The 16,031-nt window shown below is 41.9% G+C and overlaps 1 protein-coding gene across 1 annotated transcript in view; it reads left to right on the top strand.

The window, feature by feature from the left end:
• The window catches only part of LMLN (leishmanolysin like peptidase), a 138,432-nt gene that overhangs the window by 105,402 nt on the left and 16,999 nt on the right, over positions 1 to 16,031 (top strand). Inside the window, exon 20 of the transcript XR_007457285.1 lies at positions 7,936 to 7,997. The gene's annotated coding sequence lies outside the window, so the exon portion shown is untranslated. The remainder of the gene's footprint in view (positions 1 to 7,935; positions 7,998 to 16,031) is intronic.

Genomic DNA, 16,031 nt, shown 5'->3' with positions numbered 1-16,031 from the left:
TTTCTTTCTTTCTTTCTTTCTTTCTTTCTTTCTTTCTTTCTTTCTTTCTTTTTCTCTTTCTTTCTTTCCTTCTTTCTTTAAAAAAATTTTTTTTAACATTTTATTTATTTTTGAGACAGAGAGACAGAGCATGAACGGGGGAGGGGCAGAGAGAGAGGGAGACACAGAATCTGAAGCAGGCTCCAGGCTCTGAGCTGTCAGCACAGAGCCCAATGTGGGTCTTGAACCCCCAAACTGTGAGATCTTGATCTAAGCTGAAGTCAGATGCTTAACCAACTGAGCCACCTAGGTGCCCCTAGCAACTTTATTTAAACACTAACATTAGCAAATATGTCTCTGGCTATGTGGCTTTGAACTCTCTTCTATGATTACATATTAAAATTTTCTGTACTTGTTGTATTGTTTGCCTTAAAGACCTTTGCTTGGGGGTACCTGGGTGGCTTAGCCCTTTAAGCATCCTACGATTTATTTATTCTTCTCAGTCATGACTCTGGTCATTTTGGTTATATTTGCTCATATTTAGTAATTTTTTGCTTTCCATTTGCAGCATTGATAGCCAGACTAGAATGGGTCTCCAGTTCTTGGTCATAAATTGTAATGACTGTGGCTTCCTTGCTCACAATGGATGGGTTCCAGCAGCTGTGTCCCTACTGTGTATCTCATTTCTCCTGGCTGTAATAGCTCATTGGCCCAGGATGGACAATTACCCACCTCAGGAACTGGGATTTGTGATCTAGACAGCTCTGATTCAGAAATGATTAGAACCATAAGCATCAATCACTTTCTTAGAAGGCTGATTAACAACCATATTCCACTGGCAGCAGGGAGGGGAGGGGAGGAAGAGGGGAGGCAGGGAGAAGAGTAGAACCCAAGGAACTTCCAGGGAGATATCCCAATGGCTTTGCAATTCCTTATTCTAGGCCTTTCCTTCAGCTTTATTATATTCTTATATTCCAGTTTTATGACATATCCCTGTACATATCTTTATACATAATTTGCATACATAGAATACACATATGCATATATCGATATGCATATACATGAATATGTATATACAATATACATGTATATGTTAAAATAAATTTCTAGGTCCAAGATAGAGCTGTCAGCAAACAGAATCTAAATAACTTTCATGTCTCTGTAAATGCTCCACTTGAACAGAAACACAGTATATCCAGTCAAACAATTTTCAAACACCAAGCCAACTCTTGGGTCTGTGCATATTTCCTTGTTCCTTCTCACCCCAAACAAGGTTGACTGTGGCCCCAGCCAATCATATATTTTCTATTTTTTCCTGCATTTTTTTAATGCTTGTTTATTTTTGAAAGACACAAAGACAGAGTGTGAGCAGGGGTGGCACAGAGACAGAGGGAGACACAGAATCCAAAGCAGGCTCCAGGCTCTGAGCTGTCAGCACAGAGCCTGATGTGGGGCTTGAACTCACAAACCATGAGCTCATAACCTGAGCTGAAGTTGGACGCTTAACCAACTGAGCCACCCAGGTGCCTCTCCTGCATTTTCTTTATTCTTTATCCTGTGATGAAGTGTGAAAACTTCCTGCCTTCCTCCCCATTTTTCAGTTCTCTAGACCCTTGGGAGTGGAGACTACTTGCTTCATGAAGTGGTTAAAATAAACTTTGTTTGTATCACTTAAATCATCTTCTTTAATCATTTTTAACCTACATATACATAAAATTCTCAATTTTCCCTTCAGCCAAATTTAATTGAATTTTGTTATGGCAACCAAAGGGCTTCAGCCAATTTAAAAATAAAGATATTCAGGAATAGCAAGCTCCAGTATTAACACTAGAGGAAAACCATTTAATGTGAATGCTACCATAGCCCTCATTTCATTTTATTGCTGAGCCAGAGGCCTGAAAATCTTGATGACTAAAGTCCTCTGTCTTCAAATACCTTCATCCAGGAGAAAGTCAACGAAAAACTACACCCCATGGTCATAGCCAACATCAAACACTGAAAGAAGCATCATATCCTTTCTTGACATGTATCCAAAGAAAAGATGAGTACAGGATGTCCACAGCCCTGGCCAACTGATCTTAATTTCTCTTCATGTACCAAAAAAAAAAAAAAAAAAGTCTGTAAAAACAATGCCCTTAGGAGGGTTTCTTTCTCCACCTCCTCCTCTTCCTCCTTGTGTTCTCACAGGCCAAGCTGAGCCTGAAAAGAGGCACTTTTGAGTGAATATTCCCTCAATGGATGCAGATAGTAATGTTCCAAATGACTTGTGGGTTTTATTGTCCCCACTAGGCTAACTCATCAAACCAGGTTGGTCCTACCAGATATTTTCATGGCCAGTGCTCCATTAGGGAAGACCCAGAGAATGAATGGGACTAATATGTATGATGAGTGCCTGTTTTGGGTCAGGCATCTAGCTTCTATTCATTCCTCATAGTCATCCAATGAAGTAGGTAGTATTTTTCCCCTTTGACAGATAAAGAGCTGGAATTCAGAGAGGTCAAGTGAACTGTCCAGTATCTTACAGGTAAAATGTGATGGGTTCCAGCGAAGCTTGAGCCTGCAATCTTTACTCTACCAAGCACAACCTTCAACTGAGAAGTTCCTCATTCTCAGGAAAAAAGTTGTAGAGTTTTCCCACTAGGCCTGAGACAGAATTCACACTACAGCCTGTGTCAGGAAAATGATCTGAATATTCACACAGTGGGCATTCTGTGGTTCTGTTACTATGGATTCAGAGTTCTGCACTCATTTGATCCATAACCACCTTCTGAGGTGGTCAGTAAGAACATGAGGAGTAGTCAGATGGATAAGGCCTTAGACTGGCGGGCAACCAACCCAGTGTTGGGTATACACCTCTGCTTCTGAGTTTTATGCTTTGCCTTTGTTCCCAAGTTCATAACATGGGAATAATAATTCCTGTCCATTCCACCTCACAAAGGATAAAGAGGAAGTGAATATGCTGCCAAGGTGAGTACGTGGGTGAGCCAACACAACTGCGATGATCCAAGGGCACCTCTCACCCTTAGCAACATCCCTGTGATGGCAGAAGTAACACCAGATTAGAAAGAAATAGCAGGTTAAAAAACTCATGCAGATGTCCTCTGCCCAGTGTCAATGCTCCTCACTTATCTATATACTAAAAGAACTGCCCTTCCCTGGGGCAGGGAGGGAACTGACAAGACAAGCCAAACAGCCCAAGCTTTATCTAGGTCATCCTGAAGCGGAATAAGCAAAACATCAACCTTGTTTCCCTTGAGCACAGAACAAAAACACAGGGATGAGATTAAGTAGCAGGGAAAATTTCATTGTTCCCCCACCCTGAGGCCTGCTTCTGGCACACTGCTATTACTATCTTATCGCTGTTTATTTTCACGCTGGGGAACCTGGGTGGCTCAATTGGTTAAGTGTCTGACTCTTGATTTTGGCTCAGGTCATGATCTCATGGTTCGTGAGATTGAGCCCCACACAAGGCTCTGCACTGGGTGTGGAGCTGCTTGAGAGTCTCTCTCTCCCTCTCTTTCTCTGCTCCCCCCCTGCTTGTGTGAGCCCTTGTTCTCTTCTCTGTCTCTCAAAATAAAGACATAAATGTTTTTTAAAAATGATGATAAAAACACTACAGAGAAGACTGAAGTCCTTTTTGACCCTCTTTTTGTTCTAGTACCTCAGATCTCAGTCCACACCCAAGGGGTAACCTCTATTAGTAAAATGATTGTAGATACTTTTTCTATGTATTTCACTGAATGGTGTCATATACATATTTAGCTTATACAAAGTCAATTTCAGCCAAAACAACAAAACAAAACAAGGCTCTGAGCAAGAAATAGCGATTTAAGTAGTACCATTCCACACATTGAGCTGATCAATGGCCTGGAGAAATGTAGGGTGAATGACATTCATTATCCCTCAGTTAAAACCCAAGTCCCTCAAGTGTCCTGGGCTTCACAGAGTGTGACCATTTCAATACCCATGTGGATGATTTAAAATATTTTCAAAGGTAATTCTGATAATACTTGATTTTTTGCTCTAAACATTAACTTTTGAACTCAATCCCTATTAGGAGTCATGCTGTATACATCCACTCTGGCTCCATGACTAATCATCATGCCCAGTGCAAGTCCTGAAATACAGTGATAAAGTTAATTTACATACCAGGATCCACAATATGGAAGCTTCCCCCATGGCTCAGCATAAAAATCTAAATCAGAGTCAACCTGCAATGAGGGAGACCCCTCACTGTCTAAAAAAACTAACGCCAATCACAATCCTCCAACTCAGCTTTCACTAGCTTACCTTACCCTAGAAAATAAGACCTGCTAGCCTATAAGGATAAGGAAATCCCCCACCACCTAGCCTGTTTCCTCAGTGCCTCTTCTAACGCTCTGTACGACTCACCCTTGCCCAAAATCCCTGGGGAAGAGAGCTTCACTGCTTGTTAGGTCCTGTGCACCCGCAATCCATGGATTGTCTTCCCTTGAATAAAGGACATCAAAGTTATTACTAACTTGTTTTAGTTTTGTCATTTAACAAATGTTCTGTAATGTTGCGGGACAGAAAAAAGGAAAGAAGGAAGGATCCTGGACTGGGTGAACCATACACACGAGGAAAATCTTGGCTACAGATTATGCTGAGTAATGGTGTTTCTGACTTTGCTGAGATGGTATTCAGAGAGAAACACCACTCTGCTTATGTGTAATATGGGCCTTAAACAGTGGCCATTTGGGGGTTATCCTCTGGAGCGGGAAGTATAGGCTTTCTGCTCTGAGTGTGGCATCATGCTAATAGGGCCCCCATCAGTGGGAATGGGCTGACCCCTGTCCACATGAACTCCATGACACCAAAATCTGACTTGAGCCAGACTTGCTTTCCTTTCCACAGACACACTTTAAAGGGAACGAACTGGCTACGTTTTCTCTCAAGACCAAGGGAACTTGGGATCTTACTCCCCTTACTACATTCTTGGGTATCTGGTTTCCCTGCAGGTGCTTGGTGTTTTCACAGTCCTGATTGATGGTTGTTATCAAATCTCTCCTACCTTAAAGCTCTTCCTGAACCCAGGGTTTCACTTTATGTCAAATCTATTGTTTTTTGGACATTCTGAGCAATGATTTTGCAATGGTGAATGCCTTGCAAAGGAGGAGAGGATGAGTGGATGGCTGATTTTGGCTTGTTACAGTGTTGAAGGCCATCCTGGAGTTGGCACAATCAGCTCAGAACTGCCAGATAATTCCCCTTCAGATCTAGTCAACTGAGAGAAACAGCTATGTTAAGAGAACATCCAAACTCCTGCTCAGTTGATCCTGGGGTGGGGCAAGGCAGAGCTGAGACCACGTTGCTAAATACCCATTGTGTGAGCTTTTTAGCCCCGGCAAAGGCTTCAAAGCTGGAGTTGTTCATCCAGGACAGGAGCAGGATAGAAAGTGGATTAGGAGGATTGTTAGAAAATAATCTAATCCAGCCTTGTCATTTAGATTTTCCTTTTCAATTCTTTCAATGTACAAATGAGGAATTTGAGGCTGCAAAAGGGGAAGTGTCTCGTTCAAGATCACACATTTGCATTAGTGAAAGAGGGGAAGTGAAAACTCAGGTCTTCTCACTTCTAATTCAGTGTTCTTCCTCAACACTACTTTGGAAGCACTGGGTGAAACAAAATTAAACCATGATGTTTATCACTAGAATTCTGAGTCTTTAATATGCTAATAAATGTTTCCTTCTAAGAGAGGAATATAGTTTCCAGACATTTCCAAACTTTTTTGACCAGAGTACTTTTTTTTTAAGTTTATTTATTTATTTATTTTTTATTTTTATTTTTTTAATTTTTTTTTCAACGTTTTTAATTTATTTTTGGGACAGAGAGAGACAGAGCATGAACGGGGGAGGGGCAGAGAGAGAGTGAGACACAGAATCGGAAACAGGCTCCAGGCTCCGAGCCATCAGCCCAGAGCCTGACGCGGGGCTCGAACTCACGGACCGCGAGATCGTGACCTGGCTGAAGTCGGACGCTTAACCGACTGCGCCACCCAGGCGCCCCAAGTTTATTTATTTATTTTTAAAGAGAGAGAGAGAGAGAGAGCACGGAGGAGGAGCAGAGAAAGAAGAAGAGAGAGAACCCCCAAGCAGGATCTGTACTGCAGTCACAGAGCCTAACTTAGGGCTCGAACTCATAAACCGTGAAGTCATGACCTGAGCCAAAATCAAGAATTGGACACTCAACCAACTGAGCCACCCAGCTGCCCCAGACCAGATTACTTTTTTTTTTCTTTTTTGAAAGACAGAGAGAGGGCGTAGTGAGCGAGGGTCAGAGAGAGAGAAGTGGGGCTCATCTGAAGCGGGGCTCCAGCTCAGGAACCATGTGAATCACGACCCTAACAGAAGTCAGATGCTTAATCAATTGAGCCACCCAGGTGCCCCCAGATTACATTTTTAATACAGTGTATATTTACATTCTCCATAAGAGGATTAAAGGATTTTTCAGAACAGTTTAGGAAATACTGTCCTACACCATGCTGTTATTGTTAAGTGCTACACACAAAAAATCACTTACACATAATCCCTACAATCCACAGTGTTATGAAGCACTGATGTTGAGACACAGGATACTCAGCCACTGGCAAACATCATTTGTCATTCTAAATATCCGCAATGAGCTCTGCATTTCAAAATGCAGAACTGTGTGTGATGGGGGAGGGGGAACGTGGGTAGGGTAAGGGTTGAATGGTCAGCTCTTCTCTGACAAGCAGAATCATCTCAGCATATCTGGGGTTTAGGGCTGGTCAGCCTTCATTCAACATACATTGTGCTTCTGTGACATGTTCTAGATTCTTGCCCTCAAGGAGACCTCAGTTCAGTAGGGGAACAAACACATAAAGGAGTGAGCACTTGTACAAGACAAAGTTAAAGGGAAGAGCAAGGAGAGAGTGAAGCATCAGGCCTGGAGAAGGGGACAGGGACAGTGGCTAGGATAACTTTCCAGAGGGATCCCTTCCATTGGGTGTTAAAGGCACAGTAGGAATTGACAATGGCAGAGTGAGATAAAGGAGAGAGAACAGCACATACTAAGGCAGAGAGGGGAAAAACAACATGGTGCTCATGGGCAGCGTGGGAAATTGAGTATTATTGGTGGGAAGGGGAGAGTCACAGGGTTAACTGGCAGGGATCTTAGGCTAAATAGCCTTCTGCACTAGTCTAAGGTGTTTGAACATCCTCTGTGAGGTCTAACTAAAGGAGTTGGCCAAGTCTGCCTCCATAAACACTTGCCACTCTGAGACTGTGAGAGTCAGCCACCTCCTCAGCTCAGGCTAAGATTCCAAATTGCCGTGATAACAGATGGCATTCTGAGGTGTGGGGCTTAGAGAGAGGCTGGTTGGGACTGAATTTCACATTAGCCTCTTCTCCACATATAATTTAAGAATGGAACCCAGGGGTACCTGGGGGCTCAGTCGGTTAAGCATCCAACTTCAGCTTAGGTCATGATCTTGCAGTTCAAGAGTTGGAGCACCACCTTGGACGTTGGGCTCTGTGCTGACAGCTCCGAGCCTAGAGCCTGCTTCAGATTCTGTGTCTCTGGCTCTCTCTACCCCTCCCCTGCTTGTGCTCTGTCTCTTTCTCTATCTCTCAAAATAAATAAACATTAAAAAAAAAAAAAAAAGAACGAAACCCAAATGCCCACCTGTAGCCTAAAGCCACCACACTGTCCAAGATGGAAGAATTTAGACACAAATCCATCCTCATAACACGTTTTGTAGTTAAGATAACTTTGACTCTGAGAAGTGAGGTGATATAGCCAAACATATCAGTCACAGAACCAGGATAAGACCCCATGTTTCCTATACCCAGGACCAGGCTTTTTTAAAACTTGGAATTAAGTTATCCAAGCCAAGAGAAGCTTATCATCAAGCTTGTGCCCATTCATTCATTCATCACACATTTATTCACTCTCTTCTGTAAATTTGTTTTTAGGAACTGAAGATTCATGGATGACAAAAACCTGATATCTGTTCTAGAGGAGCCCAAGTCAAAAGGTAGGGAGATGACACCACAGAAGGCTCTGGTGGCTCCGAGGACTGAGAGCATGTTGAGTGAAACAGGATGGTCCTTACCATAGCTTTAGATGATTGTTGTCTGAATATATTGGCTCAGAGTTGCCTTCCTAAGAATTTTTTCAAGAGACCAGAACTCTAGATTTTAAAGTAAATATTCTGATTTTTAAAAAATGTTTATTTATTTATTTTGAGAGAGAGAGAGCACGAGAGGAGAAGGGCAGAGAGAGGGAGGGAGGGAGACAATTCCCAAGCAGGCTTCACGCTCAGTGCAGAGCCCAACGCAGGGTTTGATCCCACGACCATGAGATCATGACCTGAGTCAAAATCAAGAGTCAAATGCTTAACCGACTGAGCCACCCAGACTTCCCAAAACATTCTGATTTTTAAAGTACTGTGAGGCCCAAACAAAATGTATCTGTGACTGTATCTGACTTACTGCTGCCATTCTGTGATTCCTATAGTAGGCAACAGTTCTTACTATATTGCTCAAAGATCTCCCGGGGGGGCTTGTTAAAAATACAAACACACTTGGCTACATCCCAACACACTTGGAATCAATAGGGCTGGGTCAAGGTCCTTTAATTTCTACTTGTCATAAATACTTCCAGTGCACAGACCACACTTTGAGAAACTCTGATCTAGCTACAGTGTCTCCCACTTAGAAGCTTTCATCTCATCCTTTCTTAACCTCAGATCTCAGGCAGTGGATTTATACAGCTGATTCAATGGCACTATAGTACAATTCTGGAGGTCAATCCCATACATTTGGTTCATCTCAGTACTGAAAGCACCCCACACAAACTCAAAGAAGGAACAGCAAAGACAAACATAGGAAAAGGGCAGAGATGGATAGATAGTTTGTAGAAGGCTGGAGACATAAAGGAAGCCAAAATGGAAGAAGAGAGGGGGACTCAGGCAATTGAAGTTAACTGCTGCATCACAGCCATTCAATGGGGTGTGGGCTTCAGAAGAATCACACACTATTACACACTGACTATAATCCCTGGTCCTAGTTCTCAATTGCTTATCTAGTTAGATACTTAGTTCATTAAGAGATGGCCAGGAGACTGTTAGAGGTAAAATGATTCTCTGGTTTGCAGCAACAGGTCTTCCTTCTTCTGAGTAGACTACCTGATTTCAACTTTCACCTGAGAGTAATTGTTTGGGGCCATTTTTGGATTCTCAGCTGGGCACAGTCTTCTTCATATGGCATAGGCTCCAAGGGGGAAGAGTGCAGGTCACTGGGAAAACACAACTATAAGGATTGCTTTGATTTAGTCCCTCCCTACCACACCAGCCCCACCTCCATGCCTACACTATTCCAACAATACCATCCTGTGGTTTTCATGCTCACAATACTCCTTCTCTTCTCCATGCCTTTGCTTGCACTCCCCCTTCCCAGTGCCTGGGATGAAATCTATCCCTTTTCAACTCTCCTTCACCAGCTTACTGTTTGCTCATCATCTAAGATCCAGGATACCTCCTGAATGCCAGCCTGGTCAAGTTCTGCTATCTGTGCTCCCATGATGCCCTTTCCAGTTATCACCCCTTTACCACACCCAATTACATAACCTGTTTAGCGATCCAGCTTTGTCTTTGGACCATGAGCTTTTGTGTGCAGGGTTGCTTCTTATTTGTTTCAGTATTTGTAGAGTTTATTCCAGTGTCCAGCATATAGGAGGGGCTCGATAAACATTTATTGAATAAATGAGGTTTAACCATGTGGGTGCTATGCAATGTGAGCAAATCACTTAACCTTCTTAAGATTTCTTTTATCTGCACAATAAGGCAATGATACTTTTCCCTAAGACTGTTATGAGAATTAAATGAGACAATGTATGTAAATATACAGCACCTGACTGATAGAAGATGATCAATAATTTTTTAAGAGCTAAAAAAAGAGTTTAAGAAGTTATCTGTCCAAGCCTCCTGCTTTCATCATCAAAACCCATTAAGCCAGCCTTCTCATGCTACAGGATCTAAATACCATTTTATTTATTTATTTTTATTTTTTCTTATTTATTTAGTTTTTAATTTACATCCAAGTTAGTTAGCATATAGTGCAACAATGATTTCAAGACTAGATTCCTTAATGCCCCTTACCCATTTAGTCCATCCTCCCTCCCTTAACTCCTCTAGCAGCCCTCTGTTTGTTCACTATATTTAAGAGTCTCTTATATTTTGTCCCCCTCCCTGTTTATATATTATTTTTGCTTCCCTTCCCTTATGTTCATCTGTTTTGTATCTTAAATTCCACATATGAGTGAAGTCATATGATATTTGTCTTTCTCTGACTAATTTTGATTAGCATAATACCCTCTAGTTCCATCCACGTTGGTGCAAATGGCAAGATTTCATTCTTTTTGATTGCCGAGTAATATTCCACTGTATATATATACCACATTTTCTTATCCATTCATCCATCAATGGACATTTGGGCTCTTTGCATACTTTGGCTATTGTCAATAGCACTGCTATAAACATTGGGGTGCATGTGCCCCTTCAAAACAGCATACCTGTACCCCGTGGATAAATACCTATTAGTACAATTGTTGGGTCATAGGGTAGTTTTATTTTTAATTTTTTGAGGAACCTCCACATTGTTTTCCAGAGAGGCTGCACCAGTTTGCATTCCCACCAGCAGTGCAAAAGAGATCCTCTTTCTCCACATCCTTGCCGATATCTGTTGTTGCCTGAGTTGTTAATGTTAGCCATTCTGACAGGTGTGAGGTGGTATCTCATTGTGGTTTTGATATATATTTCCCTGATGATGAGTGATGTTGAGCGTTTTTTCATATGTCAGTTAGCCATCTGGATGTCTTCTTTGGAGAAGTGTCTACTCATGTCTTTTGCTCATTTCTTCACTAGATTGTTTGTTTTTCGGGTGCTGAGTTTGATAAGTTCCTTATAGATTTTGGATACTAACCCTTTATTTGATCTGTCATTTGCAATATCTTCTCCCATTCCGTTGCTTGTCTTTTAGCTTTGCTGATTGTTTCCTTTGCTGTGCAGAAGCTTTTTATTTTGATGAGGTCCCAGTAGTTCATTTTTGCTTTTGTTTCCCTTGCCTCCAGAGACATTTCGAGTAAGAAGTTGCTGCAGCCAAGATCAAAGAGGTTTCTGCCTGCTTTCTCCTCAAGGATTTTGATGGCTTCCTATCTTACATGTAGGTCTTTCATCCATTTTGAGTTTCTTTTTGTGTATGGTGTAAGAAAGTGGTCCAGGTTCATTTTTCTGCATGTTGCTGTCCCGTTTTCCCAATAAGCGTTTGCTGAAGAGACTGTCTTTATTCCATTGGATATTCTTTCCTGCTTTGTCAAAGATTAGTTGGCCATACGTTTGTGGGTCCATTTCTGGGTTCTCTATTCTGTTCTACTCATCTGAGTGTCTGTTTTTGTACCAGTACCATACTGTCTTATTGATTACAGCTTTGTAATATAACTTGAAGTCCAGGATTGTGATGCCTCCTGCTTTGGTTTTCTTTTTCAGGATTGCTTTGACTATTTGGCATCTTTTCTGGTTCCATACAAATTTTAGGATTGTTTGTTCTAGCTCTGTGAAGAATGCTGATGTTATTTTCATAGGGATTGCACTGAATATGTAGATTGCTTTTGGTAGTATCAACATTATAACAATATTATTCTTCCAATCCAGGAGCATGGAATATTTTTCCTTTTTGTGTGTGTCTTCTTCAATTTCTTTCATAAGCTTTCTATAGTTTTCAATAGATTTTTCACCTCTTTGGTTAGGTTTATTCCTAGGTATTTTATAGTTTCTGGTCCAATTGTAAATGGGATCAATTCCTTGATTTCTCTTTCTGTTGCTTCATTATTGGTGTATAGGAATGAAACTGATTTCATTGATTTTATATCCTGTGAATTTTCTGATTCCTGGATCAGTTCTATCAGTTTTTTTGTGGAATCTTTTGGGTTTTCCATAGAGAGTATCATGTCATCTGCAAAGCAGGAAAGTTTGACTTTCTCCTGGCCAATTTTGATGTCTTTTACTCCTTTGTATTGTCTGATTGCTGAGGCTGACCTCCAATTCTATGTTGAATAACAGTGACGAGAGTGGACATCCCTGTCGTGTTCCTGACTTTGGGGGAAAGTTCTCAGTTTTTCCCCATTGAGGATGATATTAGCGGTGGGTCTTTCATATATGGCTTTTATGATCTTGAGGTATGATCCTTCTATCCCCACTCTCTTGAGGGTTTTTATCAAGAAATGATGCAGTCTTTTGTTAAATGCTTTCTCTGCATCTATTGAGAGGATCATGTGGTTCTTGTCCTATTTTAGATTTAAGGAAGAAGATGGTAACTGTGTGCCTCTTTCTGGGGATGTACACTAGATGGGGTTTCATTCCAAAGAAACAACCCTCTTAAGGGCAAGGTCTCTAGAGTGTACTCTGCCTGGGCCACACCTAAGTAGGTGAGAAGAGTTTGCATATGCAAGTCACATGCTCTTTTTACCTAGACTCTCATATGACAAACACCCAGGCTTGCAACACTAAGTCAGGAGTGAAAAATGAAACAGAATCAATGGTCCCAGACTGATTATGTTTCAAAGATAGGATGTTATTTCTAAACTCTCACCCATTGTTCCTTTTTACTCCTCACCCTTAAGATGATAGCCATTTGCCTTTGTAACTGGCAATAAAGAAAGAGTGAGTAAGCATAGCAGAGAGAAAGGGGGTAGGTTGGGTAAACTGGCTGTTGTTTCACTGGAATGACTCAAGTAAAATATAATCAACATGTATTAGTATCTTTCTTACACTAAATTTGCTGTTGAATTAAGAATGGAAGCCATAGAAGGTCTTAACAACTGGGCATATGAGCCTCCCCAAGTCTTATTTAGGACTAGAAATTTGCCTTTTAAGGGAAACCAAAGGAAGCTGCCCACCCTGAGAGCATAGAGGACCCATCCTTGGGGGCAAGTCTCTGGACAGTTCGATTCAGTGTAGTTCAACACGTATTTCCCAAATGCTTTGGGCCAGGTGGTGTGCTAAGAGCTGGGGAGACAGGTATCACTAAGACATGCTACCTGTCCTAAAGGAGCTCCTAGGCTGGGACTCCCTTCCTAACTAATGTCCAGGTCTATCACTGGATGTGCCAAGTGGGGATGACATATCCCCTTCTGTGCCCAAAGGAGATGCTGCCTAAGGGCCCACACTCTCTCCCATTCAGCCCAATGCTGCCTCAGAATTGTTTTCAACACAGCATATCTAGCTGATCACCTGGCCAAGAACTTATCCCCACAGTTGGTAGTGTACGGGCTTCAGAAAGAGGCAGCTCTAAATTCTAACTCCAGCATCAGTTTGTACTTTGTTGTCTTGGAAAAATCCCTTCCCACCTTTTGAGCTTCAGTTTCCTCATCTGTAGCATGGGACGGTCTTCACAACACTACAAAGTTGGTACTATTACTGTCCCGTTTTAAAGATGAGAAAAACTGAGGCACAGAGAGGGTAAGCAGCTTTCCCAAGATCACAAAATAGAAAGAGGGAGAGCCAGAATTCAAAGCCAAAAGTCTATTTTTAGAGCCCATTCTGGTAACTGCTAAGGTTTGGCTGGTCTTAGGCTGGTCAAATGCTCTCTAGGAGTTAACAAGCACGAAACTGCCAGACTCAGATGACATATTTAACAGAGGGTTCACTCATTAAGAGACATATTCTACTGGCTGAAACTTTAGCTCTGGCTAGAGACAGTTTATTTGGTCTTAAAATAAGAAAAGCTGTGGTGAAAAGACCTGCAGGAGTCACACATATCAAAGCTCATGTCGTATCCAAACTGTTTGGTCAAGAGTCTGACTCTTGAAAGCGACTCATCTGATCATGAAATATGAGAGTCAGAGATCACTTGACTAAGCAGTCCAAACCCCTCTGACTAAAATATGTACCATAGGAATATTGCTCAAGTCAACCTCCATTGCCAAGATGGTTACGCAGTGATTGAGGCACAGGTTAAAAGTTCAGAAGAAGGTAAATCTTAAGCCTGAGATGTTTTAAGTGGGCTAATGTTTGTAGAACTCTTAGGATAATGCCTGGCACCTAGGGAACACAGTTTAAGTGGTTTGAAAATAAATAAAATATAGCCAGGTGGGTTTATGAGGAGACCCAGAGAGAAGCAGCCATGCCGAGGAGCAAGTTGAGCTTCTTTTCACATCCTTCCCCACACTGGCCTTAGAGAAATCACTTCATTTCTTTTTTTCTTTTTTTCTGTTAAGTTAATTTTTTTATTTTGAGAGAGAGAGAGAAAGAGATTGGAGAGGGGAAGACAAGGGGAGAAAGAGAATCTCAAGCAGGCTCCATGCTCTCAGCACAGAGCCCAGATCTCACAAACTGTGAGATCATGACCTGAGCCAAAATCAAGAGTCTGATGCTTAACCGACTGAGCCACCCAGGTGCCCCCCACCCCCCGTCTTTAAGTTTATTTATTTATTTTTGAGAGAGAAGTGGGGAGGAGCATAGAGAGAGAGAGAGAGAGAAAGGGAAGAGATAATCCCAAGTAGGTTCCACACTGTCAGCACAGAGCCCGGCCCAACATGGGACTTGAAGTCACAAACCATGAGATCATGACCTGAGCAGAAATCAAGAGTTGGATGCTCAACCGACTGAGCCACCCAGGCTCCCCAAATCACTTCATTTCTGAACCTCATTTTTCTTGCCTGTTGAATAAAAGTTACAACAATAAAGTAACTCGAGAGGGTTGTTTTAAGAATCAGACAGTGAGATATTAGGGGTGAAAATATGTCATTTATAAACTATAAAACACTATACAAACATCATTTCTATTCCTATTTAGTCCTTATTCAGAATTCCTGTGAGTGAAAGAACTAGAGAGATATCCTCTGGCAGAGAATAAGATTTCTGGTGCTGGTGCCCAGGATTGTCTGCTCTCCTCCCCAGCACCCTCCCTGGCCCAGCCCTACCCCTAGCTGTGGGTTCAGCCAAGTAGGGAGTAGAGGAGGGCTGCATCCCGGAATTGGAACACAGGGTGCCCTCTCTTCATCTCTTGCACAATCAAAGCTGTGCAGAGTTCTTGGGACTACGGGAGAAGTGCATTTGGTGTGCCAGGTCGGCCACATTCAGGATTAGATAGACTTTTAGGGACTGCCCTGAGAACCTGATGACCCAAGATAACCTCATTTCTTTGGGCACCGGAATTGTGAGTTTTACACAACTGACTTTATAAAAACACTTTGGAATATATAGCCTATTCTAAAAGTGAGGACTACTTGTTCAGAACCAAATTGAACTGCTTGAACTGTGGTGTGTACTTCCGAAAAGAGTGTAAAGACACATCATAACTGGGGCACCCTGGGTGGCTCAGTTGGTTAAGTGTCCAACTCTTGGTTTCAGCTCAGGTGATGATCTTATGGTTTGTGGGTTCGAGCCCCATGTCAGACTCTGTGCTGACGGCACAGAGCCTGCATGGGATTCTCTCTCTCTCTCTTTCTCTGCCCCTCCCCCAGGTGCACACACGTGCACACACTGTTTCTCAAAATAAATAAACTTAAAAAGAAATAAAGACATGGCATTTTTATAAACTGTGAGATATCACCCCATTGGGAAGTCCCTTTTCTTTTTCTTTTTTATCATTTTCGTTTACTGTTTGGGAGAGAGCCATAGTTACCCATTGATTTGTCTCTAGGATTCAATCCTGGGAGAAAACCAAAGTGACTCATCAAGAATATGTGAAAGATAAGATTTCATGGATGCTGTGTGTAGGAATTAGTTGCCACAAGGGGTAAAATGCAATATAAAGGCACCAAGGAAAGTGTCTTTTAGCTGGTAGTGAGGTAATAAGGAGTGGGGCACCTGGCTGGCTTAGTCAGTAGAGCATGCAACTGTTGATCTTAGGGTTGCAAGTTCAAGTCCCATATTGGGTAAAGAGATTACTTAGGAATAAAAAACAAAAATATAAAAGGCAGTGTGATTTGGGGCTCAGTTCAGTGTATGACTTTTGATTTTGGCTCAGGTCATGATCCCAGTTGTGGGATCAAGCCTTGTTTTGGGCTC

Source organism: Panthera uncia, chromosome C2 (assembly GCF_023721935.1).
Source record: "Panthera uncia isolate 11264 chromosome C2, Puncia_PCG_1.0, whole genome shotgun sequence".
Classification (NCBI taxonomy): domain Eukaryota; kingdom Metazoa; phylum Chordata; class Mammalia; order Carnivora; family Felidae; genus Panthera; species Panthera uncia.
The sequence above is the reverse complement of the archived record's forward strand: the minus strand, read 5'-3'. Positions and strand labels throughout refer to the sequence as shown.